Here is a 27,831-nt window from a genome sequence, read left to right as displayed (position 1 = left end):
TACACCTTACCTTCCCAACGCAGCCGTAAGTCACCACCTGTTCCTCCTTTAATGCTCAACCCCACCGCAGTGGGCCATCCAGCTCTGGCATCACAGTGCAATGGCCTCGTCCCTTAGAGACGGCTGGGCCAGGACAGCCTCGAAACTCAGGAATGTTTGCGCAGAGAGCCGCCTGACTTTTGGCTCACTTTAAACTTATAACAATGCTTGGCATGTCCTCGAGAGTCCAGGTTGGGGAGAGCAACAGCATTCAAAGCTCAAATCAATCAATCGTACTGCTTGTCAGCAAATCTCAGTTAAAAATGTTTGATGAGGGTAGAAGGTTGAAACTATTGTTGGGCCGCACCTTTTTATAGCCTTTTATAGCCCTAGCTCTGCAGGGTAATTAAGAGCCAGCTGTACACATCACTACTAGATGTCCCTACATTCCCGAAACTCAAAGTGAAATGTCGTCTATGCGCTGGGGAGAAAGCTGTGGGCGTCCTCCGTCCTCCACTCAATCTGGAGCCGGCCCTGCGGGCACCTGCGCACCACAGCCGTTTCAGGATGAGACCCAGGGAGGACAAAGGTTCCCAGCTGACCCGGAGTGAATGTGCACGCGAACCGTGTGGATTAGGAGACGCATGTTCCAGTTTGGGCACCGACATCAACTGGTTCTGTGTTCTTAGCTAAGTCAAGTCACTTCTGTAGGCTTCAACTTCCTCATCTATAAAGAGATCAAGCCAGACCACTCAGAGCTACCATCACAAAATTCCATAAAATTTAATCCAAGCTATCTTTACTGTGAGACATTATCATGAAATAGTCAAGACCCTGGGCTCTGGAGAGAAGAGTACTTTTGGTTTCGGTCTTGATGCCACTCTTCCAAGCTGTGTGACTTTGGAAAAACGACCTCGCCTTTCTGTGGCTCAGTTTCCTCTTCTGTCAAGTGGAGATAACCCTTCTTCAAAGAGTTGTGAGGGAAAAATGAGATCATGCACATAAAGTACTTAAAGAGTTCCTGGCACAGAGAATGGTTTCAAAAAAGGTTTGCTATTGTTGTCATTCCAATTTCATTTAAAGATGTACCTGTATGTAAAAATGGAAAGGAAAACAAGCTCCAAACAATGGTTATCTTTTGCACGGTGGGGTTAAGAGGAGTCATTCTTTTTATTGCGTTTCCGTATTTTCCAACTCAAAAAATTAATGAACAGGAATTTTACCATTTTGGCAGAATAGATGCTATTTTTAAAAATGACTGCTAGCCCCTTTCAGTACTCTTGGAATTACTTGGTTATTCTTGGTTTATGTGAAAGGCAGACCACCAGCATCTTAGTGAAAAGCCATTCCTAATAATGTTTTCCTTCCGGCAGCAAAATCATTTCCCCTGTCACCTCAGTGTTCTGGAACAAAGGCTACAGAAAAGCCTAGGCCCTGGACTAACATCAAAAACGGACTCTGAGTCATCTCTGCAACAATCCAAGCTTCCAACACAGCGTAAGTGAGCTCACCTTGCTCACCGGGAAGCCAGGCCCAGCTCAATCAATGACAGCGCTGCTCGGACACACTGTGCAGGCTTCCTGAGAGGGCTCTCTCCATGACGTTTCACATTTAACCCCTAAAAGCTCCAGAGGAAAATGAACAAAAGGGAAGGACAGCCCAGGCAGAGGCACACCACCCAAAACCCCACCCACGAGAACTGGGAAAGGGAAAGCGAAGAACTGGGCTGGATGCCTAGAGGGCACAGGCTGAGGCTCTGGGGGTCACAGAGGGGCCCGAATATGCAGAGGCACGGAGAGATCAGAATTAGGGAGGGAGAACAGCCGAGGCCGGGTACAATGAACCTTCGGCATCAAGGAAAGCTGCTCAAGCTCAGTCGTACAAGGAAAGAGTCAGGTCCTTCAAACTCCTGTCATTTCCCCGGGCAACAGTATTTCCCAGCACCCACGAGGGTGCTTTCAGAGGCCCACAAAGGAGCTGCAAGTATCCAAAGGCGCTCCCAAGTCCTTGTGGCCAGGTGTCCGAGCCAACATAGCTGACATTCTGTACTCTCACTCATTTTGGCTAGAATCTAACTTCAAGTCCAGAGGCAAGGCTGTTCCTGCGGCTTGCCACTCAGAATGTGCTAGGCTTTGCTGTGGCAATAATGCCAAAATCTCAGTGGTTTAAAGAAAAAGACGAAAAAAAAGAAAAGGTTCATTTTTTGCTCATGCTAACAAGACAGATGGTACTCAGCTGGGGGGCCGGGCCGTGAGGGAGCCTCTAGGACAACCTTCTGTGATATTGCTGGGGCCACGACAGGGGACTTGCTGAATCACTCGCTGGGGCCTCAAGACTTCCACCAGAAGAGACACCTGTGGTTTCCCCTGCTCACTGCAGTGGGCTTAGCTAATCTCAAGGGAAGTACAGGACAGGGAAGTAAAATCCTACCACATGCCCAGGAGGAAAAATGTCATGGTAGAGACATGTGTCGCATCTCACTTATTAAAAAATCTGAGATGGGTTCTACTATTATTACTATTTTACAAATGAGAAAACTAGGCCCAGAGAAGTTAAGTTGCCTCGGGGCACACGACCAGTAAATGACAGAGTGAAGACTGAAACCCAGGCGGTCTGTCTCCGGAGCCTGCCTCCCTAACAATGACTACTTGTGTGATGAGTCACGCATTGTGCTACATATTTTTTTTTAGTATTCACATATTCTGCACGCTAACCCTATCTGATGAGAAAAGCAAGGCTTATAAAGAATATATATGTGGGGCGCCTAGGTGGCTCAGTGGGTTAACCGTCTGCCATGACCCCAGGGTCCTGCTCAGTGGGGAGCCTGCTTCTCCCTCTGTCTACCCCTCTGTCTACTCGTGCTCACTCTCTCTGTCTCTGTCAATAAACAAATTAAATATTTTAAAAAAAAGAATATATATGTTTCTTGAGGTCCTCCATAGATAATAAATAGCTTAGTTGGGGCTTAACTCTGATACATGAAACATGCAAGACGTTGTAAGACCTAAGTTCAGCCACCAACTGTGTAAGAACCCATTCCACAGTGTCCCTTCCACGGGCACCCAGACTTGCACGAACACTCTGCATTTGGTTTAGACGGCTCTGTCAGCACACTCGCCCTCCCGCAGGCTAAACTTGAAATCATCACCCACTGCCTACCCGCACCACAGCCCTGGGGCTGCTGGCTGCCACCACACCAATCTCAAGTTGGATACGGCCTGTCCACCCATTCTACTTTGTCCATGCTGTAATCATGGGCAAGCATTTACAGTCACTAAGACAAGACAGAATGAGAGAAGGTAAAAACCAGAGAAGTGAGATGAGAGACCCACGGGGAAGAGGCAAGCCCGTCTAAGGGCCTAACAACTGAGGGGTTCAGTTCTGGATGCACATGGGGAAAGGTGCTCAGTAAAAAAGCCATGAATCTACCTGGAGAAAAGGGAAGACCACCCTTCCGTAGGCTGGGTGATCATGCAGAGAGAACAAGGTGCTGCCCAGCACGGCCCTTTAGGGGATACCTTTTTTATGTTCTACCAAAAAACGTGAGCTTCGTATCACTTTGCGGCTAGTAATACAAAGGACACCACTAAGCCATCTTCCCTCCTGCTGCTCTGTGGTGATCGGACACGCGCTTGCAAAATATCACGCCATTCAGTAAACATGGAACCCTGGGAAGCCAAGCAAATCCCTAGACCCTAGCACCCAAGACCTCGTTTTCTTGCTAAAGGAGCTAACCTGCACTGGAGAAGTACGTAAGCTGTGCTAAGCTTCCTTATCATGACACAACGAACACACGCATGTGGACACCTATGCAGAATATTCGGTACCTCTGGTATAGAAGAACGCCACTTTCCCTCCCACTACCCGCTAGAAATGAAAGATCTTACAGCTCTCCATAGAGTGCCCAAAAGGATATTTTATTGGTAAAGTGTCTTCATAAAATGTTTGTTCTAATTAGTTTAGACAAAGAATACTTCCTTCTGTAGTTGGGGTCTGACAAGAGTACACCGTGAACTTCTTTAAAGTGTGTGTGTCAGAAAAATCTTCCCAGAAAAAGGACTGAACTTCTCCAAAGTTCACGATGTTCAGGACAGGAACTGAGTCACTAGTTTAACCATGAAGGTTTTATTGTTCCCTGCCTCTTCCTCTCTTAGCATCACTGACAAAAGAAACAGCATCAGAAGTTCTAGTTCTGGCCTGCAGGTGACATTCACCTCACTACTCTGGGATTAAGGATCATAAGGAACAGGGGCTGGAGTACCCGACCCTTTGCTGGCCCAATCCTTTATCCAGACACTGCAAATTAACAGACGAAAGGCGATTAGACCAAGTGTTTAAGGCTCTCAAAAACAAATTCTTCAAGCATCTTCAAGCACTTACAAACACTCGATACTGTAATTAGAAATAATTATCTTCTCATTAAGCCTCTACCAGGCAGCCGTGGTAACCTACTTGGAGTCACATGCACTAGAAAATGTAGATGTCTTCAAAATAGCTTCTAAGTCACACTTTTGATTAATACAAACTCATCCCTTACAAAATGAGTCTGACCCGGTAAAGACTTCCTGGATGCTGTATAACCCACTGAAGAATTAAATGAAAGGGGGGAAAGGCCAGATGAGGAAGCCTAGGGTAATGAAAATCGAAAACATACGCCAAACACCAACTGTAGGTGAGGGACAGCCACGGTCCCTTGGGGCAGGGACCATACAGGCATGTGAAGCGACACCAAAAGGGGGCTCTTTCAAGGAGAAAGGAGTCTCTGGGCATCACCTGTACCTCAAAGACAGGCAAGTTTGGGAAAGGGAAGCAAGCCCCTACCACCTGCCCCTCACCTCTCAGGCTGGGCAGTAAGAACACAGCCTTCTAGAAGGAAGGGCTCCCAGTTCCTTCTGGTGGGGAGATGTGGGATGGTGTGTTCTAAAGAAGGGGAAGCAGGAAACCCCAATTTTAGGACTAAATGCAGAATAAACATCACTGTGGCTTTTACTTCCTTCACTTAGAACTGAGGGGTGTGAGAACCCCAGGGCACTGAACTGAGCACTTCCGGGGGGGCGGGCTGGAATCCCTGCCACCAGGGGAGTTACTCACCACCAGTTTCTGGCACCATGTGTCCCTAAAACCTGTCCGGGAAGAGGACTGAGCGCTCGTCTTGAGGGCTGGGGGAGGGGGGGAGAGGTGGAAATACCAGACAACACTCCAGGAGAACCCCCCAGGAACCGAGGTAGGAGGGGCAGCTCTGAAGGAGGAGGAAAAAATGGGTCTGCAAGCCCTTAGCCAGTGAGCAGGAAGAAGGGCATTTACTCACTACCTCCCTCACCCCCAAGAGGCAGAGGGTGGGGGTTCTTGGGAAGAACGTGCGCTTAATTGAAGTTTCTGAACGATAACCCTGAAGCCAGCACTGTCTTGCAGTCTTTCAGCATCTCCTGTCCAAACGAGGTCTTGGAGGACTTCTTAGCTCCCTCTCAGACACACCTGACAACGACAACGACTAACTTCACATGAGTGGGACTGACCTGCAACAGAAGTTAGACTCTCAGCACTGGGAGAATCCTTGCAAATCTCTCACTTGGCCTAATGCCTGTTTTAAAAACAGCAGCTACGAACCCAAGTGACTTTCATTTCAATCCATATTCTGTTCATTAGAGGTACCTTCCCCAGGAAAAGTAATTGTCCCTACAAGGGAAAGTAATTTGTCTACTAACGTACAGCTTCTTAGATAAATACATAAAGTGAATATAATAGTCAACACAATAGGGGTGTCTATCAGAGAACAATCATCTTATTTCCCTTTGTGCCTTGGGTGCTAGGAAGTTCAGAACCAAATGAGTAACTGTCACATTAGCCTTACCCTACTTTAAAAAAAATTTTTTTTTAATTTTTGGATATTATTGCTACTCTGTTTCTCATGTGCCTTATCATAACCTCTTAGGAGAAAGAGGGAGGTGGACCTTAATCTACAGATGCGAGGTATGTCATCCTGCTTGGAGGTGAATGCTCTACTCGCACTCCCATATGTACAAGGGGGAATGTGGTCATAAAACTGGCACAACCTCTTCTGTCCCCCATTGCCAGGGCACCCACAGAAAGCCACACTAAAGGTCACAGCTTGGCTTGTGTCCTTCGAAAAGTTGCTTAATAAGACTGGGCCAGGAAATAGAACTTGATACTCGGACCCCAAAGTACATCCCCAAAGCAAACCTAAACCTCATCATTAAGTTATTCTCTGCAGGACAGGGTTTAATTTGTTTGGGGTACTATAAAAAAAATTGCCTATGTACTGGATAATCTGTAGTATAGAATTTTGTTATAAATAGATCAGAACACAGCTAGCCATCAGATAGGGCTTAGAAATAATACACTTAATTTTGAAGTAGAAAAAAACTGATCCTTATTAGTTTCTTTTCCTTTTGCAATATGGAACTTATTTCCTTTATGCAATTTTATTTTTTTCTAACGTAAGCCAGGAGTATTATCACCAAATGGCAATTAGAAATAAAAATCTCCCTTTCATTCTACCAAAATCATAAATAGCATCATATTCAAGGAAAAAAACCTTAATGTCCACGAAAAGCACATTCAATCAACATTCTAGTATTTGTTTTTTGTATGGAAGTTGTGTTAGGCTTCAAATGAGGCCAAGCAATATAAAAACTCTGATCGCCTTGGGCCAAATTAAACTATGTTTTTTTTTTTTTTAAAGATTTTATTTATTTATTCGACAGAGATAGAGACAGCCAGCGAGAGAGGGAACACAAGCAAGGGGAGTGGGAGAGGAAGAAGCAGGCTCATAGCGGAAGAGCCTGATGTGGGGCTCGATCCCAGAACGCCGGGATCACGCCCTGAGCCGAAGGCAGACGCTTAACCGCTGTGCCACCCAGGCGCCCCTAAACTATGTTTTTAAAAGATAAACCAGATCGTGTCCTGTTCCTTATGAAAACATTTAAAATTCCCTAGACTAGGGGTGCTTGACTGGCTCAGTCAGTAGAGCATGTGACTCTTGATCTCGGAATCATGAGTTCAAGCCCCAAGGAAGGAAGGAAGGAAGGGAGGGAGGGAGGGTGGTAGGGAAGGAAGGAAGGAAAAGGTAATAAAAAAAAAATCCCCTAAAGAGTGAAATCCTTAGCAAAGAATTTAGAACTCTCTTGATCAGGGCCCTATCTTAGCCATATTCCAGGAGACTCGTCCATAATGATATTTTGAGCACATCTATGCACAAGGCACCAGAGTTAGGTTGGAGTTTTATATACCCTCATTTAATCCCCACAGCTCCACGAAGTAGGTGTCAATAACTGTGCTTTATAGATTTGGAATGGGGAGGCATCAAATAACCAGGACTTGTACCAAAGTCCAAGCTGTTAGCCTTTATCTTATTCCATTACTCCGATAAGCCCCTGAATGCCTCATGCACTTTTCCATTTCAGTGTGTTCCTCACCCCTAGCGTGGCCTTGCAGGCCTCCACCCCAATTTACCTTTCAAGGACCAGTTCAAATACCGCCTCTTCCACAAAGCTACCCCCACCCCAATGCTCAGCTAGAACTGACTGCTTCCTTTTTGCTCTCAACAAAATTTGCATTTACCCCTTTAACAGTGCTTATTCTGCTCAGTATCTAAATATCTGTAGAACATATGGCACCCCACTATATTGCAGCCTCAAAGGGACACAATGTCCAATAAGCCACCTGCGTCCTACCCCACATTCCTTCCTCAATAGGACCTTAGTCTCTGTTGCTCAATCAATGGTAGACAAACAGCCAACTGGGGCAGCCAGTTGTCCCGCATGTTCACAATCTCTCAGCTGTTAGCTATGAGATCAAGGAGAACCTGCAGCTGAGGTTATCCAGGATTATCTTCCAAGACAGACTGGACCACAGTCAGTTAATGGCTCATGATTTGTGCAAGAGATGAAGTATTCAAAAACTGATGTGTTGCATGGCTTTCTGTTGCTCCAAACAGAATACAGGTGACCAATTAACAAATGACAATTATTAAGATCCACAATATACAGAATACGCAGGTGTACTATTCCCTTCCTCCCTAAGTGACATCTTCCCTGCGGTCACCATCATAACTGTCGCTGAGAATCCGCATGCCTGCTCCCTCTAAGATACCACTCCATTATCTGTGATGGCGTAAGGATGCGTGCAGTCTGGTACTGCATTAAATGAAAAACTTAAAAAAATAATACATCTACTGCAGCAGCAATAGTAACAAGTGTATTTCTCTGTCCCTTAGGAAATCATAATGGAAAGTGAACACAAAAATAAAGGAGTCCTTTTATCCTCCAAAGTCCAAGAAGGCAATGATTTCTTTTAAAGGACAAAAGCAGGCCTCAAGAAGAATGGTCCGAGAGAGGACAGGATCTTGGCAAAACAGTACAAATTAATTTTAAAAAGAGAAGCTACCAGTTAAAGACTTAAGCATCATATAATTTTCTACACGCTTCACATACATTATTTAGTTTTCCTTTCAAGAACAGGAGATTAGAATAATTACTCCTACTTTACAGATGGAAAAAGCAAGTGGCTTGTCTGAAGTCATAAAGCCAGTGAGCCACAGGGCTGTGACTCCAGCCGGCTCCAAGGCCTTTCACCGAGAGCCTGCTGCGGTACGCCAGACCCTTTACTAGGCACAAAGTTAGAGAAGAAACTAGCTTAACCCCCGAGATATCTTGAATAAAATATGTAGGCTGCTTCTGTTTGAACCAATAATGATGATTCTCAACGCCAGTTTGCACATCAAGTCCCACTTCTGGCTATAGCCCTGGTAGGTATATAATCATTAGAGGCTCTGCTACCAAGATGAAGGGAAGAGGAGGCTTCCTTCTCCCAGAGCCACAGCAGTTTAAAAGCACTGAAGATTTGTATTTTGGATAGAGGATAGTCCTCTAGGAACACATTGTTTTATAACCTGGAAAAAAGTAAACTACAAAGAAATAAATTGAATTGTGGATTGTGATTTTTAAGATAAACACTATCCCATGACCTTTCTTACCTCCCAGGCCTATATCTGGGTTGACAATATTTCCAGAGGGCACAACCTTCCAGGGCCTACTCAAAACACTTGCAAGCAACCAGCCAGCTGAGACGCACGGGAAAGCCCCAATTCCAAAGCCATGGGTCCTGAACAGAGGCTAATTATATCACAGTGGTAGCATACGTTAGTGGTTAAAAGCAGATTCAGAGCCAGACCGCACAGGTTCAAATCCCAGCTCTGCCACATTAAATGTATCATCAAAGGAAGTTGCTTATTCTATGCCTCAGTTTCCTCAATCTGTAAAGCAGAGACAGCAGTACCTACTTCACAGGGCAATCGTGAAGATTAAATGAATGAATAATTGTGAAGTGCTTAGAACAGGGCCTTGTGCAGAATTAGGTGCTCTAAGTGCAGGCTACCGTTTATCCAACACAATGCACCCCAAGCAAGCAGGAACTTCAGAAAAGTCCAAAGCCAAGAGCCACACTGCTGCTGTCACCACGATTAAGCTCTTCCAGTGGAAGGTGACAATTCCCTCACCGCCCCGCTCCACGGACTCTGCTTGTGTGTGCACGTGCATCCTGCAGGGGAGACACAGGAGGAGAAAAGACAAGCAGGGTCTCAACCCACACGGGATGCCCCTTCAGAATCAAGTTTCAATGAACCGGAACTGAACAGTCAAGAGAATTTTCTCAAAAGATTCCCATTTACCCAAAAGCAGAATACCTACTACCTGAGCGACTAAATCCAACTTTTGAAAAGGTACAAGACCTCAAATGACTGAAACTTAAAATCTCAGTATCTGGTCCTGAAGTTGTTAAATAGGGATCAAAGTCTTCTATGTTGCTACTTTGGTAAAACGAGGACTCTAAATTAAGGCCCTAAAGAGAGATGTCTGACATCTCCTCACACCTTTAAGCAAAACAAGGAAAAACTGTATTAGAAAATCTAATGATTGTAACTTGCTACTTCCTGTAACAAGCCTCCTAAACTAATTCTTGAGAGCGTTGGGTCAAGCAAGCTTGTTTTTACGGATATGTGGGGTTTTCTCAAACTGGGTTAGAGTGAATTCCATGAGCTTCTCTCTCAATGGCATCATGTTCTCATTTTACCCAGGTTCTCTCTCCACCCCTGACTCAAGATGTCACAAATCCTCTTCTGTGTCCGATAATTTCTCCCTAGATCGACCCTTCCCTGCTATCCCCAGATCCGCCTACCTGAATCCACACCCCCACTTACTACCTCATCCAGACAAAGGGCAAGAGTTTAAACAGGTTTCACGGTGATGTTTTACTTCTTCAACACGTCCATGGAGAGTCATTATGCTCACCTTCTCCACTTACGCTTGCTTCACACAAGAACACTGGACAAGCTGTACAACGGCTCTTCCTTTAATAAAGGAACTGGGTTTTTCCTCCTGCTGGTACTTAATCCCTGAGTAACATTTCCTATTCCAACTACCCTAGGTCTTTCTCCGTCCTTCCACCACTTCCCTGACGGACCTCAGCACCACAGTGCACCGAACACACTTCTGCACCTCCGTTCCACCTCAGTACTTACGTCATTCCCTTCTGGGCATACCCTTTCCGAGACCTCTGTCCGATCCAAATCCTACCATCCCTCCGAGATTTCTTCCATGAACTCCTGCCCATGTTACTTCCTCTCCCTTCTGATCCATTCCGGTTCTTATTAAGACTGTTGAGAGGGACCCTTCTTGTTTTATCTTCCTTGCTGGATTTTTAGGTTACTGAAAGCACTCACTCTTTCAGATGCCATATGACACTCAGACCAGAACTAGCCATATCACTGCGCAGCAAATACTTATTTACGTAACCACCTTCTCTATACTGCTATATTACTGCTATAAAGCCCTAGTTCCAAATTCTGAAGGAGATCCACAGTAAGAGATACGTATTTATCAATACATACATACATAGATGTGTACATCTATACATACACGTATGTAACCGAAACAAGTTTTATGAAATAATACTTATCTTTACTACATGCAACCCAACCACAAGCATATATTTTAAAATAAAGTTAGCTCATTTTTTGGACCACAGCATATGAGTAAATTATAATTAATTTTGTTAGGGTATGTTAATTTTATTGTGTGGAAAAACTCCTTATTTTTGTATACACGTCAGAAACAAAGTACCCTGATGTCTGCAGTGACTTATTTTGAAACAGATTACATACACACTACATAATGTAAGTATGAAAAATTTAATTATTGAATCTGGATAAGGTAGATGAGTATCTGCTGTACTCTTCCTTCTACTTTTCCATATAAAAATATGATAGCTATTATGCATTAAATTCATTCCATGACCAATAAATGGGATTCAATCCTGTTTGAAAAACAGTGCTTTATAATTCGGAAAAAGACAAGCCACATGTTTCTGTGTTTGATAATTTTATTTAAAGAGGCTCTAACATACTGAAGAATGTTCTATGGCTATTTACTGGCCAGTGGGGTCAATAAACTTTGCGTTGCTGAGTCCACTAATCTCTCCCACAACATTCTTTCTATGAAACTTTCTGCGAATCATTACTTCCTTAGCAGTAAGGTATCTGATCAAGGAACAGTTTTCTACTTGCAAAGTAAAACTGTGAACTCAGAGTTTACCCTAAGACTTCTTCTTTTTTTTTAATTTAAATTCAATTAGCCAACATATAGTACACATCATTAGTTTCTGATGTAGTGTTCAATGATTCATTAGTTGCGTACAATACCCAGTGCTCATCACTACCCTAAGACTTCTCATCCTAGAGAAAAGCTTTGTGGTTTTCACCAAGGCTTTAAAACGACTACACCTGCGAACAACAAAAAATCAAGACAGTGCACTGAAACTGCAAAAGTCATAATAAGCATATGCATGGATTAAAACTTTCCCCCTTTCTTCTCAAGAACTGGTTCTTGTAAAAGAATAAATTCCATGAACAGAGTAAGACCTCATGTAATTGATACCAACAGGGAAGTGTTATGGAAATCTTTAGATAATTGACATCCTTACCATTTAAGGGCCAACATGTTTAAGTCTTGCTGATGATGGATTTCTAAATTCCCAAGAATGCCTCCCTGTTGACTAGGGTCATCCATACAACCAGGTTTGAACTGTGACAGAACGTAGTCATAGTTTCTTCCTGACCCTAGGAAGAAACCTGAACTAGGTGAGTCGGGGACCTGGGGGTCTAGTGAACTCTTCAGTCTTAGGTCCCTCATTTGAGAAAACAAGGTGGCTGACCTCGGCAACCTCTAAGGCCCATTCTACCATTACTAGGTCTGGGAAGCTGGAAGCCCCCAGCACATACCAGGTAATACACATTGAATATGTACTCTTCCTTATAATGAATCTTACTCACCAAAATGAATATGAAGCAAAAAGCATATGCAGCAACTAACAAGAATGAACAGCTAGGGCACCTGGGTGGCTCAGTCAGTTGAGCGTCTGACTCTTGATTTCAGCTCAGGTCACAATCTCGGGATTGTGGTATCAAGCCCTGCTCAACAGGGAGTCTGCCTGGGATTCCCTCTCTCCCTCTCCCTTTGTCCACGCCTGCTCTCTAAAATAAATAAATCAATCTTTAAAAAAAGAAGAATGAATAGCTATTAACACAGCACAGATGAATCTGTCACACTTAATGAAAGAAACCACACACAAAAACGTACAGGCTATAGGATTCTCCTGATCTGGAGGTTGGAACTGTGGTAGGTCACCCTTGCTGGGAAGCAGGGGTAGGGAGAAGGATTTGCCAGAAGGTGGCACAAGGGAACGCTGAGGTGCCAACAATGCTGATGCAGGTGGTAGCTACGCAGTGCACACACAGGTAAAAATTGTCCAAGTGTACATTTCAGATGTATGCACTTTACGGCAAGTTACCCCTCAAAAAAGTAACAACTAAAATGCAAATGCTCAAAACACAGAGAAAGCCCGGAAATCTGTATGGCATACTAGCAAAGCACTAATATCTGGGGCATAATTAAACATCAGATTTAGATGCAAAGATATTTAATCCTAAATTCTGCAAAATGCAGCAACATCCAAAACACCATTTTTGATGCAGATTGTGAATGCCCTGGTTGATTACATAATAGTTATTTAGAAAGCCAATGTTTCTCAGATTTAACTAAAAGCACACAAAGTACAATTAGAGTTAAGCCAAATGTTTTTATGATAGCTAATGGAATTGATTTAGACCAAATATTCTTATGATAGTTAATGGAATTGACTAATTTAGGTTAATGGAACTAATAGTTAATGGAATTGATTCATTCAGGTTCCAAACCAAACCCCCAATATACGTATTTTCCACTCAAAAAACGTTTTTTCGGATATCTTCTGTGAGCCAGGCGGTATGCTGAAAGTACCAGCGTCAGAAAGGTGAATGTGACAAACTCTGCTCCCGGAGCTCCTGCTTGGACACGAGACATACAGACCCACACAACTGCGGAAGAATGCCATAGGTACCATAAGGAATAAAGAGGCAGAGATAAGTAACCAGAAGCCTTCAGTGAAACAGCTTCTAAGAAGATGATACTTGATTTGGACACAGAAGAGGCGACTCAAAAATCAGCCAAAAGAACCGAGCAAAGAGCACAATGTGACCACAGAGGCAAAAAGTAGAATATTTGAGAAACTAACGGTTTCCTGAGGTATCCGGAATTTAGAAGGATTGAACGTGTTGTTCTAAATGAGGGTACAGTTGAGGGCTGGGGCAAAAAAAAGAGGTCAGGGCAAGCATTTCCGAAAGGCAGAGGCACGAGACAGAATGCAGACAGCCTACAGCTGGCTCCACAGACCACGCAAGACTTGACACTTGACCACGCAGGCAAGAGGAAGCCAGGGTTTTAAAAGTCAGTGGAGATTTTTTTAAATCATAAATACATTGAGAAATAGGGGTGTCTGGGTGGCTCCGTTGGTTGAGCGTTTGACTCTTGGTTTCGGCTCAGGTCCTGATCTCAGGGTTGTGGGATTGAGGCCTCCACTGGGCTCTGTGCTCAGCGCAGAGTCAGCTTGTCCCTCTCCCCTCCCTCTCTGCCCCTCCCCATATGTAAGTGCCACAGGTGCTTTATCTCTCAAATAAATAAAATCTTTTAAAAATATTGAGAAGTAAAGATTTTGAGATATCAAAAAGCATACGGGGAAAAAAATCACCCACCCATAAAATCCTCCCTTAAATACAGACACTGTTTAGATTCTTTTAAAAACAGAAATGTGGTTATACTGTACATAGGGATTTCGGATACAGTTCAAGTGCTGTGTACACAGTGACATAAGAAGAATTCATTAATCTGTAGGATTTGGTCAGTGTATGCCTGTACGCTCACACTGCATCACATACCAACACTAACTGGGCCTCTGTGTGAGATGCGGAGATCCTATAACCAAATCCACTATTTAAAAAAAAAAAATCATTTGAGGCTAAGGACAGCTGAGTTCTCACCTAAAATAATAATACCCATACCATGATGAGAAATCAGGCATTTTGCCCCACGAATACGTGAGATAATTTATCCCATCTCTACTCCTCTCTCTTCTGGAGACATGAGAGGCTAAACACATTCTAGTGATTGCAGCCCTACTGCTTTTATCAGAGGCTCCACAGATTACAAACGACAAAATTTTTACATAAAATGAAAGAAAAGGCAGGAGCTAAAGATGACTTCCCTGAAGGCTATGCTTCCTTTTGTCTTTTATTTCTGGATTGAAAAGTGAAATCCTTCAATGTATGCCGAAATTATATTCTGCTCACTCTAAGCCATAGTTGGAAAATATCCCAGGTTCTTCTGACTGTAGGAAAGCACCACAATATACCTAACCACACTGCAGATCCATTACGACTCAAATTCCATCTGAAAAAATTTTAAAATCCAAATTAGATTAGTAAAGGGGGGGGGAGGCACGTGAAGGAAAGAAAGCTATCTGGAAAAGTTTCAACGCCAGATGCTTTTTTTCTCTTCACTGGCAACTATAATGACGCAAATCCTGGGTCCGTACCTGGCCTAGAGCCCTAACTTTCCAATGAGACCGCAAGAACTCTCAGGACACCTGTTCTGAGCTTACTACAAAACTGCCTATGTGCCGAATTACTGTCGGAAAACTTACTTCATGCTCAGTCGGAAGACTGCCTTTCTAAAGAGGCTTTACTCATGCTGGTTCCCTAAGACATATGAATGATGGGGTTTTCTTTTTGCCTAACATTGGGAAAGTTGATGGCCTTACTAAGACTCCAGGGGCTGCTAACGATGTAAGAGTACTCCAATGTGGTGTACTTTATTAATTCAACTGAGTCCACCTACCTTATTCAGCATTTCAAAATGTTAAAGAACCATCTGTTCAAGATTCACTGAGAACATTATGAAACCTCATTCAGCCCAAGATATTACCCTGAATTTGATGAACTGAAATGTCATTGATTTCTATACTTGATGATGCTTCTGATGTCATTCATTACTTCAGATATTGTTATGACTGATGTTCTACTAATAAAGCATTGTAAATATGAATCTGTAAGTACCGCACACAATCCTTGTGTCTGAGAAAAAATGCTCAAATGCTTTTCATCCTGGATAAACATGGTCAACAATCAGTGAATATACACTTCATATTATAGGACTGACTCAAAGTGTTCAATCATATCTCATTAGAGGCAAGGGCATGTTTATCTTATTAACAGGCACACTTTTCAAAGGAACAAAACTTTATATATAAACAGTGGGAAAGTGACAAACATAATTAGGCAAAATTAAATAACAAGCAGATTTGGGCACCATCACTTATTCCACTTATATAACACCCTTCATCAAAAATCTCAATAACAAACTGAGGGCTTCAGAGGGGAGAGGGGTGGGGGATTAGGATAGGCTGGTGATGGGTAGTAAGGAGGGCACGTACTGCATGGTGCACTGGGTGTTATACGCAATTAATGAATCATGGAACATTACATCAAAAACTAGGGATGTACTGTATGGTGACTAACATAACATAATAAAAAATTATTATTAAAAAAAAACTCAATAAACCTTGCCAAGTATTCTCGTCCCAACCTGGGGATAAGATTATCTGAAAGTATTATAAGTCTACTCTGAATTTCACACTAAGCAACTGACAGGCATTCAGTCTTCAGGACTCCTTGCTAATTCGTTCCTCCCTCCTTGCCCCCACTACTAAATTCTCTTTCTTTCTTGATAATCTCTCCAACTCCTAACCCCTCCCTTCTCTCCAACACTTGATACCTGCTGGGTTCCGGTCTTTAATGCTGCACCCCTGGACCACTGCGACCACCTCCTAAAGCATCTCACAGTCTCAGGCTGCCCCTCTCCATGGGGGCACACAGGCTGTCTACAGGATGGGTCTAAATTCATTTCACTGGAAATCAAGGCTCTCCGTGTCTTGACCCAAACCTGTCTCTTGTATTTGTACTCTGTTACCTCAACCAACTGGCCTGATCAGATGAACTTCACCCAGATCAAAAAGACATGCCCACATTGTTTCTACCGGCGCACCTCCCCTTTCCTCACGAGCTCCCCACACACACGGTCTCAGCACCCCTCCCACCTCTACCATCTACTTGGTGCCTGCCTCTTGGCAGGACAGGCATCTGACATATTTTGTCTCTAATGTCTCTAATTCTACAGATTATGTTTAGTCTATCATGATGAGTATCAAGGAAGTCAAGGACTTTAACAAGGTCACAAACCCAAGAGTGATGAGTCAAAGTTCCAACTCAGGTCTGAGTCCACAGCCTTTGTTGTTCTAAACCCTCAGGCCTCCTCGACTGCCATCCCCAACTGTTTACCTACCAAAACCGTGGGAGTTCCCTCCGTCTCGCTCACGTTAACCTTTTCCATACAAAGTTGCTTCTTATCACCTCCAATTTAGGGCTCACTCAGAACTCCTGCTGCTCTGAGTTCCTTCCTGCAGCAATAAATCCTTTACTGCCTTATATTATTACTTACTCTCTTCCCCCCTTTTTTGCAGTCCTGGAGCCTCACCATGTCTTCTGAACATAGTAGCCACTCAGCTGTCTTATAATAGAGTTGTTTTGTACTTTGATATTATTTCCTGTGGGTGAAATCTCTATCAGGGATCATAATTTCAGTAACTGAACAAAAGAAGTTCAATAATAAGGGCCCTTCTGAGCTCACAAACTAAAAAGATCAGATGAAAGGGCTAATTTTGGCAGCTTAAATATGATATCAAAGACCCAAGCTCTTTCCATTTTTTTTCCTTCCACTACCCCTAGGACATCTGCTTGTTCCCTCACATAGGTAAAAGAGATACTGTGGTTCTAAGAATCACATGTAGACAATTTCTGGCGACGGACAAGTATACTGATTTTCTTTCGTATTTTATTAGGGAGGAAAACATTTCCTAGAAACTCCCCAGCAGATTTCCCCTAAGGTCCCTTTGGTTAGGACTGAGTCATATGTCCATGCACTAGTTGCAAGGCAGTCTGTGGAAGCAGGCTCTGACATTTCCAGCCTCTATTGCAGGAGCTGGCTTAGCCAGCCAGAGAGAAGTGGAAAGAAATGGTGCTTGTGTAGGCAACCTAATGTTTGCAAATAATACTGTTAGAGAAATATCAATGCAATGATAAGCTCTGTACAATGAGACCTCTCAGCATCCGAACAGATGCATTCTCATAAGAAAAGTTTGCTAATCAGGGGGGACCTGGGTAGCTCAGTCAGATGAGCCTCCCGACTCTTGGTTTTGGCTCAGGTCTTGATCTCCAGGTCTTTCGACTGAGCCCCACATTGGGCTCTGCACTCAGAGGGGAGTCTGCTTCAGATTCTCTCCCTCCCTATACCCCTCCCCCTGCTTGCACATTCTCTAATAAATAAATAAATAAAATCTTTTAAAAAATGTTTGCTAACTGGGTATAACACTCCCATTACAATATGGTGCTGATTGCACTAGCGGTGGGAGAGAACATTGCTGGAGTCCTCCAGTCCTTTAGCCAGGAACTTGTAAACACATTCCTTTCCCTCAGAAACTTACATACCACAACCTCTTCCACCATGACCACCACAAGGAAGGAAAGACAAGGAGGAAAGAACCTAGCCCTTCTGAGTTTCCATACAGTTCTCCAAAGAACTACAATAGGAAAAAAAAAAAAAAAAAATTCAAGAGATTTAATGAACAGAAGTGGTAGCCAATATTACAGGTCTTTGCCTCTTTTTCCTATTCTTTGCTGCTCCTAACAGGACAATCTCCTTGCATCACCACCACCACCACCACCATCATCTATTTCCAGTTCTGGAATCAACACAGATACCTATCAATAGGGAACCACCTAAAAAAATTCTAGTACGATGGTAGACAATGTAGCCACTGAAATGGAGGAGAATATGAACGGGCTACCAAAGAAAGCTATCTAAGCTGAACTGTTGAGGGAGAAAAGCAAGATAAAGAGCTATGTCTATACACATTCATTTGTTCTTTAGAAGAGGTACAGTGTTCGGGTTTATATAAAATGTATTCTGCTTGTATGGAAATTTCTAGAAGGATATCTTAGGAACTGTGAACAGTAGTTATCTCTGGAGAACAGGGCTGGGAATCTGGGGACAGAAATACATTTTGTTTTATATTCTTTTTTAGTAGAGTTTGTTTTTACTCACTTTGTTATTTTCAGATCTTTAACGAAGTTCCCAGTGCTTATACCCTCCAAGTGAGACTAATATGCAAATACCTTTAAAATTTCATTTGCACACTCAAGATACTGCCTTGTATCCTCTTAGTCCCTATGACTTTACTAATAATAGCAAAATAACATAATTTTTTTTAATAAAAAATAACTGGCTTAAGTATTCAGGATGGTAAGCCGAAGAAAGTCGCAAGATGACTATCTGGTGATTGTCTGCACTTAGCTCATGTGACTCCTGAGGGCCAGACTCTTATTTGTAAGTCTCAGTTGTTTTTGCTTTTTTTTAAAGATGTTATTTATTTATTTACTTGACAGAGAGAGAGAGGCCGCGAGAGAGGGAACACAAGCAGGGGGAGTGGGAGAGGGAGAAGCAGGCTTCCTGCTGAGCAGGGAGCCTGATGTGGGGCTCGATGTGGGGCTCGATCCCAGGACCCTGGGATCATGACCTGAGCCGAAGGCAGACGCTTAACGACTGAGCCACCCAGGCGCCCCGAGTCTCAGATTTTAAAGTCTGGTTTTGCCCTTCAAGAATGGTTTCTGTAACAACTACAAAAGACAGTAAGCCTATCTCCTTAAGGTTAAAGTTTCTCAGGAGCCAAAAATGGATAGGACTACTTCAATGTAAAAACATTTTTTTATGGTTTCAGGATTTAAACAGAGCAATGCTGAAATCAGATTACAAGATATATTTAAAATATTTACATTTAATGAATTCTTAAAACATTAAAAATTGTTTGGCACACACCCTAGAGGCCCAGAAATTCCATTTCTAGGAACAAGTACGCATGTGAAGAAAGTATATTAAACATATTCACAGCAGCAATGTTCACAACAGAAAACCACCACCACCACCACCCAGGAATAACCCAAAGGTCTACAGGCAATAGAATGAATATATATATGCTGGGTGCATTTGTGAGTAGAATGAGATGAACCATAGCTACAAGAATTAAAATAGATACGTCTTTTTAAAAGAAACAAATCGAAGAAAACCACATGAAGTATGAATTCCACTTTCTAAAGATGAAACACAGGCAAACTCTTATTTGGGTATAAACACATAGGTGGTGAAACGACAAAGAAAAAGCAAGGAAATGGTTAACACATACCTGGGGACAGCATGACCTCTTGGAGGAGGGGAGGCTTGTAGTGGAGGGACATACAATCAGGAAAAAAGTCATAGGGTCAAGTTCAATTTCTTATCCTGGGTTTTAGGCGCAGGATGTTTCATGTTATTTTTTAAATGAAGTATCTTTTATGTGTAATATTTTACAATTTACAAACATATAAAAATAAAAACCATGGAATAAGTTACACAGTATAATAAACTCTGTGTGTACGTGTGTTTAAGTTACATGATGAATAACATCTATCTCTTAATCCTACTGGTCTATCTCTGGCTCTATACTTAATTCTTGGGTAATAATGCTAAAGTCTACATTTGATGACCTACTTAACTTGTGATCTGGACTTAAAGGCCTCTGGGCCACCCCAGTGGGGCCTGACTCGGTCTTCCTGGGTCACACCCAGGAGTGTAAAGGACGTAGTCTAGAGAGAGAGCCCCCCAACTTCCCCCAGGTTACAGATGAACCCCCAGGCTCCTGCAAACCACCCTTGTTTGCACTGGAGACAACCCACTCCTCCTGCGCCAGCTGCAGGACAGGGACCAGGAGGAGGAAGAGCTGGGAGGGGCCTGCCCACATTGAGAAGGCTTCTCCAGAGAAGTCTTACAACCAGCAGCTGGCAAGAAGAGACCCCTTCCTTCTGAACAGCCTCTCGCAGAAGGCAGCAGTAGTTTTTATAAGCAGTTCTCCGGTGGTTTGGGTGGCAATTTTCCCCACTCATTCCAACCGAAACTGTACACGCGCAGGGCACTCACAGTGCTAAGGAGGCCACTAAGATGCTGTGTTGTTAGAACAACAGGCCCTCCAATTTTTTTTTTTTTCAAGTAACAAAAATTTAATCTCCAAGATGCAAAAAATCAAATGATAAGCAGAAAACTCTTCCAGCTTGCCATACCCCTCTCCCATCCCCAATTATTCGTTTCTAAAGGCTGGGGATCATTACCAACACTAAGCCCACCTTTGCCATGTTCTAGAACCTTTGATACGGAACTCACAGGAAACAAAGTACTTGAATAAATGTGTTCCAAGTATTTTCACGTCCAGGAAATGAAAGAAAGATTGTATGTATTTTGCAGCAATGTACAGAAACCTTCCACGGCACAGGCACACACACACAGTCATAAACTGAATAGGCTTTCCCAGGAGATCAGGCAGCTCACAGGGGCAGAACCCGGCGGGGAGCCCTGCGTCCGTCACCGCCGGGTGGTGGCCCGGGATGGCGGGAGGAGCCCTGGGTGGTACAGACATCCACTTCCCCACGGCTGCTTCCTCTCCCAGCCCGCGGCTCGGGGGCCACCACGCCCGTCTTTCCCACGGTGGCCTGACAGGGGCTGACACTGTCACACGTCTGTTTTACGGAGTCCCAGGTTTCCAGGAAAAGGATTCAAGGCTCCCCACTTGTCAGAAGGCTCGGTGTGAGAGAACAAAGTTAGATGCACTTCAGGCCGGTTAGGGCCGGGACAGTTTCACACTGTCGGGGAAGTGGGCGGAGAACCAGCCGGGTTCCAGCCCGGAGCCGGCACGCTCCCACCCAGGTATTTGCTCAGCTCTCAAATCACACCCGCTGCGCTGACATTTTTAAAGGACCTAAGCGATACAGGCTCTGGCGCCTCCTGAGTTTAGGCCATTTAAATTCCTAGAAGCCCGCGGGGCGATGAGGGAGGATTGGGGGCAAGCACGGAAATAATCTGTATTTCTTTCAAGCCCCTCGCAAACTAGGAAGGACCACAAAGCTCTAAATCCGTATTTACACAGGCGAGAGCGGGTGGAGAGACTTACCAAACACCACACAACAGGCAGCGGCCCGGGAGCGGCAACCAGCTCACCTTCCCGCCCGAGAGGCACTGGAGTCTGTAGGGCAGGCAGGCTGGAGATTCGACAGCACCTACCGTGTGACTCACCCCGGACTCTGGAGATACTGCCCACGTATCTCCGGGTATTCCTGCGTTTGCCTCAGAGAAACTCCACCCTGCACTGTGACCAGCACAACGGCCGGCGATCGGATATGGCGTTCAACCCACCGCGGGACACACGGGCTCTGTGTGCTGCCAGAAGATGCACTTTCTGTATGGGGGGCAGCCTTGAAGGGGGTTATCCCACAGCTCCGGGATGGCAAGAGGAGCCTGGAAGACACTCAGTCCGGCACTCTTGGTTTGCTGATGAGGAAATGGACTCCATTCCACACACTCTGGTTGGGCAGCGTCCGTGCAAAGCTGTGAACCGAGCATGGGAAACACCGACAGGAATGATGGCAGAGGGCTCCGGAAATGGTCCCAACGCCTCGGGAAGGGCAACGGCTCAGAAGAAGCGAGAGGAGTGGAAGACTCTCTCCTCTGTGACCTCATTCACAAGGCAGACGCTCAACGGTGCCTCCTCGTGTCAGGCGCGGCGAGGCGTGCTGGTGTCGCAAGGGGGCACAGTCCAGCGGCCAGGGAAACAAGGGCAGCCTCTGCGGAGGGCCAGGAGTGAACCGGGAGGGGCAGCCGGGGGCAGCGAGGAGGGACGGGGGCAAGGGACGAAGGTGACACGAGGCAGGAAGAAAGAGACTTGTGACTCAGACGGTGCTTCAGGTAAAGGGAGTTCTGAGCTGGTCAGCCAGACAGCACTTGGCGGACTTGGAGGACTCCACGCAAGGTGAAGAAGGCAGAAGTGGGTGGGCAGATGGCGGGGATCAGACCTCGAGGGTTCCCATGACATCGCGCTAGGGCGTCTGGATTTCAGCCCACAGGCCACACGCGGCAGCTGCTAACGGGATGAGGATGACCAGATCCCAGTTTCAGACGGGTCCCTCTGAGGGAACAGTCCGGGCGGAACACACTGGCGCCTGCTGTCCGAACCTAAGGCAAGAGCTGCTGGAGGCTGGGTAGGGCAGTAGCGGGGAAGGAGAGGACAGCGCCTGAGGCACACCAAGGAGGCAGCACCAAAAACATGTGCCCCCAGCTGGATGTGGGGATTAAAAGGGAGAGTCAAGGAAAACCCCACTTCTCCTTCATTCCTTCTGGTGGCCAATAAGATCACAAGACGGAAAACTGGGGAGAGGCAGGAGGAGGAGACTGAGGGGAGAGGAGGGTTCAGCTTCAGCCGTGCAAGGATTTGAGGTTCCTGTGGGACATCCAAGTAACTACAGGTGTCCAGATGAACGCTCCAAGAGAGGACGGGGCTGAGAACCGGAGCCATCCAGTGACAGCGCCTGGGGATGACTTACTAAGGGGCTACGCATGGACCTGAAAGGTCAGGCAGATCTGATCAAATCCCTGCTGCCATTTAGTAGCTATATGACCTTGGGCAAACAAATTAATCTTTTTGAGACTCTGATCTCATCTGAGGAAATTCCTCCTAGAAATTATGAAATCAGAAAACGACTGCTGTCATACCAGACACAAGATATTTTGTATTTTTCTCCTGCCCTTTGTGATCATATACTGCTTCATGTTATAACAATTCAACTACTAACTCTGCAACAGATTACAATCTTTCCTGCCGTCAGTAATTTATCTTTAAATCTCTTTTGACTTCCCTTGTATGAACAGATGCTCAAATATTTGAATTACCATAAGTCACATGAAAAAATCAGGCCAGGGTGCCTGGGTGGCTCAGTCGGTTAAGTGTCTGCCTTTGGCTCAGGTCATGATCTCAGGGTCCTGGGATCGAGCCCCACTTAGGCTCCCTGCTCAGCGGAGAGCCTGCTTCTTCCTCTCCCTCTGCCACTCCCCCTGCTCATGCTCTTTCTCTCTCAAATAAATAAAATCTTAAAAAAAAAAATAAGGCCAGAATGGTCAGAGACTAGGGGGTTTCCTGCCCTTCACATTGAATAACAAATGCAAAGATTTCAAGATTGTTGTGTGGTTTTAGTGGTATCGATTTAGTTCCGTGTTGGGGGGTGTGATGGAAGACAGAAGGGCACTGGGGTTTGGAAACGAGAATGTTGTCAGTATAAATAAAGCGTAGCCTAACTAACAGAACTTTCCGTACAACTATACTGTAATATTTAAGAGGAAGAGTGTCTACCAAACTTAATACTGCATAGCCTCTATCCTCTCACTCAGTTCAAGAAAAGGTTTTAAACAAATGTTAAAAATAAATCTAGCAAATGGATCTTGCCTTAAACTAAATGTTAAATCAATACCACACTTTTTATATAAGAAAAATATATTTTTTCTCTGCGGGACTCATTTTGCTTATTCTATTTATAACTCTTAAAATGAACATCTTAAAACTACAATAAGATTTAAAAATCAGACTGCCCACTAAGGCATAGAGAATTCAATTCCACATACCCGAGCTCATTCATTTTTCTTCTGCTTTTGCCTTCAAATTTGGGCTCCAATTTGTCTTACCTATTTTTATGGCTGCTGTCCTAGTCTGAAAACACCTTGGTCCCTGGACACTTCCTGTCATCTCCAACTTACTTGCTAAAACACATTCATAATCTCCTCTTCCTTCCTTCCCTGGTAGCTTCAGACACTCATGCTTTCATGCACAGCCCAGCTTTCCATATCCACTTCATGTCTGTGTTCCAGTCATAAACATCACAAAATAATTCACTCAAGTTTCTAATATAAAATTACTTGACAATCACCTCCAGGCTCTCTAGTAGTTGGCTCACTTAATAGCTTTGATTAAGCATAGAGAATGATTCAATTCAGAGCTATCGTCTTCAGAACTTGATTCCTGGCTGTCTTCCACCTGACCACATGTGGCCTGGCTCAAGCATGACCAGTTGGAGAGGGCACTTTGGTCCCTGAGTGCTGAGACAGAGCCTGTATCCACTCCTCAACATGCCAACTATAACCTGAGGTTCTTGTGGCTCCCAGACCATCTGGACTCTGGATGGCTCCCTTTAAACTCACAATACACCTGGCCATCCCTCTTAGCCAGCCTCTAAGATTTCGACTCTCACTGACCTATAGATCCAAGATACCTCCGAATGCTCTGCCTTGAATAGACCTGAGCTTCCCAGACTCGAACAGATTCAACTCATTTCCTGTGTGTCTGAAAGATCCTCTCATAACTTGCTGCCAGTAGGAGGCACGATGAAGGCGGGCAGACAGCTGGATCAGATGGCATCTGCCGCTAAAGCAGCAGCATCCCCAGGGCACACAGCTCCTGGTCTGCCTTAGTTGTCTCTCAGACACTAGGAGATGCACACAGCCTGGGTCAGAAGACTAGTGAGAAGGAATTCTTTCAATTTAAACATTACTTTGAAACACACACACACCCCCCTAACTAGACCATGACTCACATTAGAGGTTATGAATAACGAAGAGCATCTCGTCACCATGATGCCTCACTCACAACTGCCCTGCCGCACCTGCCAGCGGAGCTGCTCACACCCAGGGAACAGTGTACCATAACCTAGAGCATCATTTTCTCACTATCACGTTACACTCCAAGATTGTCTTACTTTCTTCAGAACCCAGTTCAGGTTCTGTGACCTCTTGTGACCCAAAGAACTCCGCTGGCAAATTCAGGGTTACTTACTTGCTTTACTAAGCTCTTTCTCTATTCTCTTCGCCCTCCCTCCCTCACTCCCACCCTCAGATACCTTTTAAATTCTTCTTTTTATGAAATATCTTTATTAATTCCTTCGAGCAGCAGGCCTGAGAGAAGTCTCAGGTTTTGTGTAAGTAGACAAGGATAGTTAGCTGCTCACTGGCTGTATCGGAATAAACTGGGGCAGGAAAGGCTTTTGAAAATAAAAGATTTCGCCAGTTAAATGGGTAAAACTTTGGAAAGACATTCTGTTCCCATCTTTCCGTATTTAAAAGACACATACCCCTTGACCTAACAATTTCACTTTTAGAAATGTAACCATATACGGTTACAGAAAAAAGATGTACAAAAATATTCAGTACAGTATTACAAAACAAATAAACATGGGGAAAAAATCACTCTAGGAGGAACTTAAGTTGCATATCAATAGGAGATTGGTTAAATAAATAATGGATAGATATGCTTTGTGCAGAAAACATTTCTGTAAGGATACATAAGAAACAACAGTTCTTATCTCTAGGTATAAAGATTATAAAGTAGAACATTTTCCACCTTATGTTATTTATGGGATTTTTTTCTATAAACGTGCACTCTTTAAATTAGCTAGTTAATAGGGGGAAAAAATGAACCTTCGTATTTAAGGCTTAAAGTTCTACTGCATTCTTCATTTAGCAATGTTATTCAATCTTTGTTAAACAGGAAATAGAACAAACAAGGCACAAATAGAAACTCAAGAAAGCAGATAACACGTTAAAACGTGTTTACTCCTGGAGCTAATGATTTCATTGTTAAACTCTAGGAACTCTGTCTTAGAGTCTCAGAAGATCAGTTTGTTGTTTCCTCAAGCAGCTGCTATATATGTTATAGACTCTTCTATAATCTAAATGGCTTGATTAAACCACGGACCTTGTGCTAAACATGTGTTTACACTTAAAATCGGTTTTACTCGGGAAACTGGGGTGAGATTGGGAAGAGAGAGAAGCCCACCTTTGTCAAACCTTAAAAAGAAATACACACCCTCAAATTAAAAAAAAAAAAAAAAGACTAATGCCCCTGCCCTTTATAGGACTTACTGATTCTTTGGGTCTGGGAGTCCAATCTCTATATTTTGAACAAGCTCCCCAGGTAAGTCCTGTGTTGCTGTATGGCCCCGTGCACACCAGAAGTAACTACACTTGGCAAACACTATGTCTTAACCAAAGGAAACAACACAGCGGAGAGTAGAAAATTCTGTGAACAAAGGTGTTCACTACTGCACAACTCCAAGATTTTAAAACAAAATAACTTTTTAAAAAAGATTTTGCTCATTTATTTATTGAGCGTGAGTGGCAAGGGGCAGAGGGAGAGGAAGAGAGAGAACCTCAAACAGGCTCCAAGCTCAGCACAGAGCCCAGTGAGGGGCTCAATCTCACGATCCTGAGATCATGACTGAACCACCCAGGCGCCCCTAAAACAAATAACTTCTTTAAAAAGTGATATGGTGTTTGGAGCTAGCACTGGGTGTATGCAGAACCCTCCCGGCCCTGCCATCAACCCAACCCTTCCAGCTCATTTGTGGTTGTCAGCGGCAGTAATGGGGAAGAGCCATCTTTGGGACTGGGAGGGAGTTCAAACTGTAGACCAGTGTTTTTCAAATGATGGCTGCAACCACCTGATTCCTGGACCAACAGTGCAGGGGCCAAACATGCAGATGTGCATTAGACAGACTCCCCTCTCCCTCCCACCTCTGTCCATTCTTATGCCCAGTAAAGTTTCATAACTACTAAGCTAGTCTGGTAATTTCTGAACACCCCATTGTAGGATCACCTCAGGTTCGTGCTATCCCAGCCCCACCCCAGACTTAGTGCATCAAAATCTCTAATAGAGGTTTCAGGTGTTAAAACACTGCCCCAAGTTATTCTTATAAACAGGGAGGTTTGGGACACCAATTCAGGTCAAACACATTTTAAGATAAAGAAACCAAGGCCCAATAAAGTTAAGTAATTTCCCCAAGGACTTAGTACCTGATTAATGATAGCTGGGACACCAAAAACCTGGTGAGCTAATTCTTTCCCCTTATACCAACAGTACTTATTAATGTTTATCATGAGTACCTGTGCAGTTTCTGATTCATCATGATGAGGCGTAAAGTAAATGACTAATGAAGTCTGAACCCAGAGGGCATGTCAGAACATCTACTTGCCCCTTGGAGTTTTTCCACTTTCAATATCAGGATGAGGAGAAACGTAAAAACAGCACAGCTGATAGAAAAGTAAAGACAGCCCAACACATTTATAACCAGGTGAGGATGATTCGAAAGTCTCGCTATTTCTTCTCCAAATATTAGAAACTTTAGCAAAAAGGACTCTAATAAATCACACACTTTCGGTTAGAGCAAAAGCCCGCACCTTGCTGTGGGAGAGAGAGGAGGGCGTCTCCTATAGAGACTACAACCTCATCCTGGAACCAGTATCTCTACACCCATCAACAAGGAACAGGGAAGAGAAACAAAAATCCCGGCTTGGAATGCACACAGCAAGTTTTAATTCAGGGGGAGTTCAATCGAGTTATAATTGCCTCTAATTGGCCCTCCCACGCGGTCTCACAATTTACAGCTGTAATCAG

The 27,831-nt window shown here is 44.1% G+C and overlaps 1 protein-coding gene across 5 annotated transcripts in view; it reads right to left on the bottom strand.

Moving 5' to 3' along the window:
• TMCC3 (transmembrane and coiled-coil domain family 3) overlaps positions 1–27,831 on the bottom strand; it is a 258,844-nt gene that overhangs the window by 19,399 nt on the left and 211,614 nt on the right. The window contains exon 1 of one of the 5 annotated variants that reach the window (XM_057316285.1): positions 11–27,831. This exon is cut by the window's right edge and continues 18,656 nt beyond it. The exons of 3 other annotated variants lie outside the window; for them this stretch is intronic. The gene's annotated coding sequence lies outside the window, so the exon portion shown is untranslated. The remainder of the gene's footprint in view (positions 1–10) is intronic. One more of the 5 variants, XM_057316287.1, reaches the window with a different exon arrangement.

The sequence above is a fragment of the Ursus arctos genome, unplaced genomic scaffold, assembly GCF_023065955.2.
Source record: "Ursus arctos isolate Adak ecotype North America unplaced genomic scaffold, UrsArc2.0 scaffold_21, whole genome shotgun sequence".
In the NCBI taxonomy this organism is placed as follows: domain Eukaryota; kingdom Metazoa; phylum Chordata; class Mammalia; order Carnivora; family Ursidae; genus Ursus; species Ursus arctos.
The sequence above is the reverse complement of the archived record's forward strand: the minus strand, read 5'-3'. Positions and strand labels throughout refer to the sequence as shown.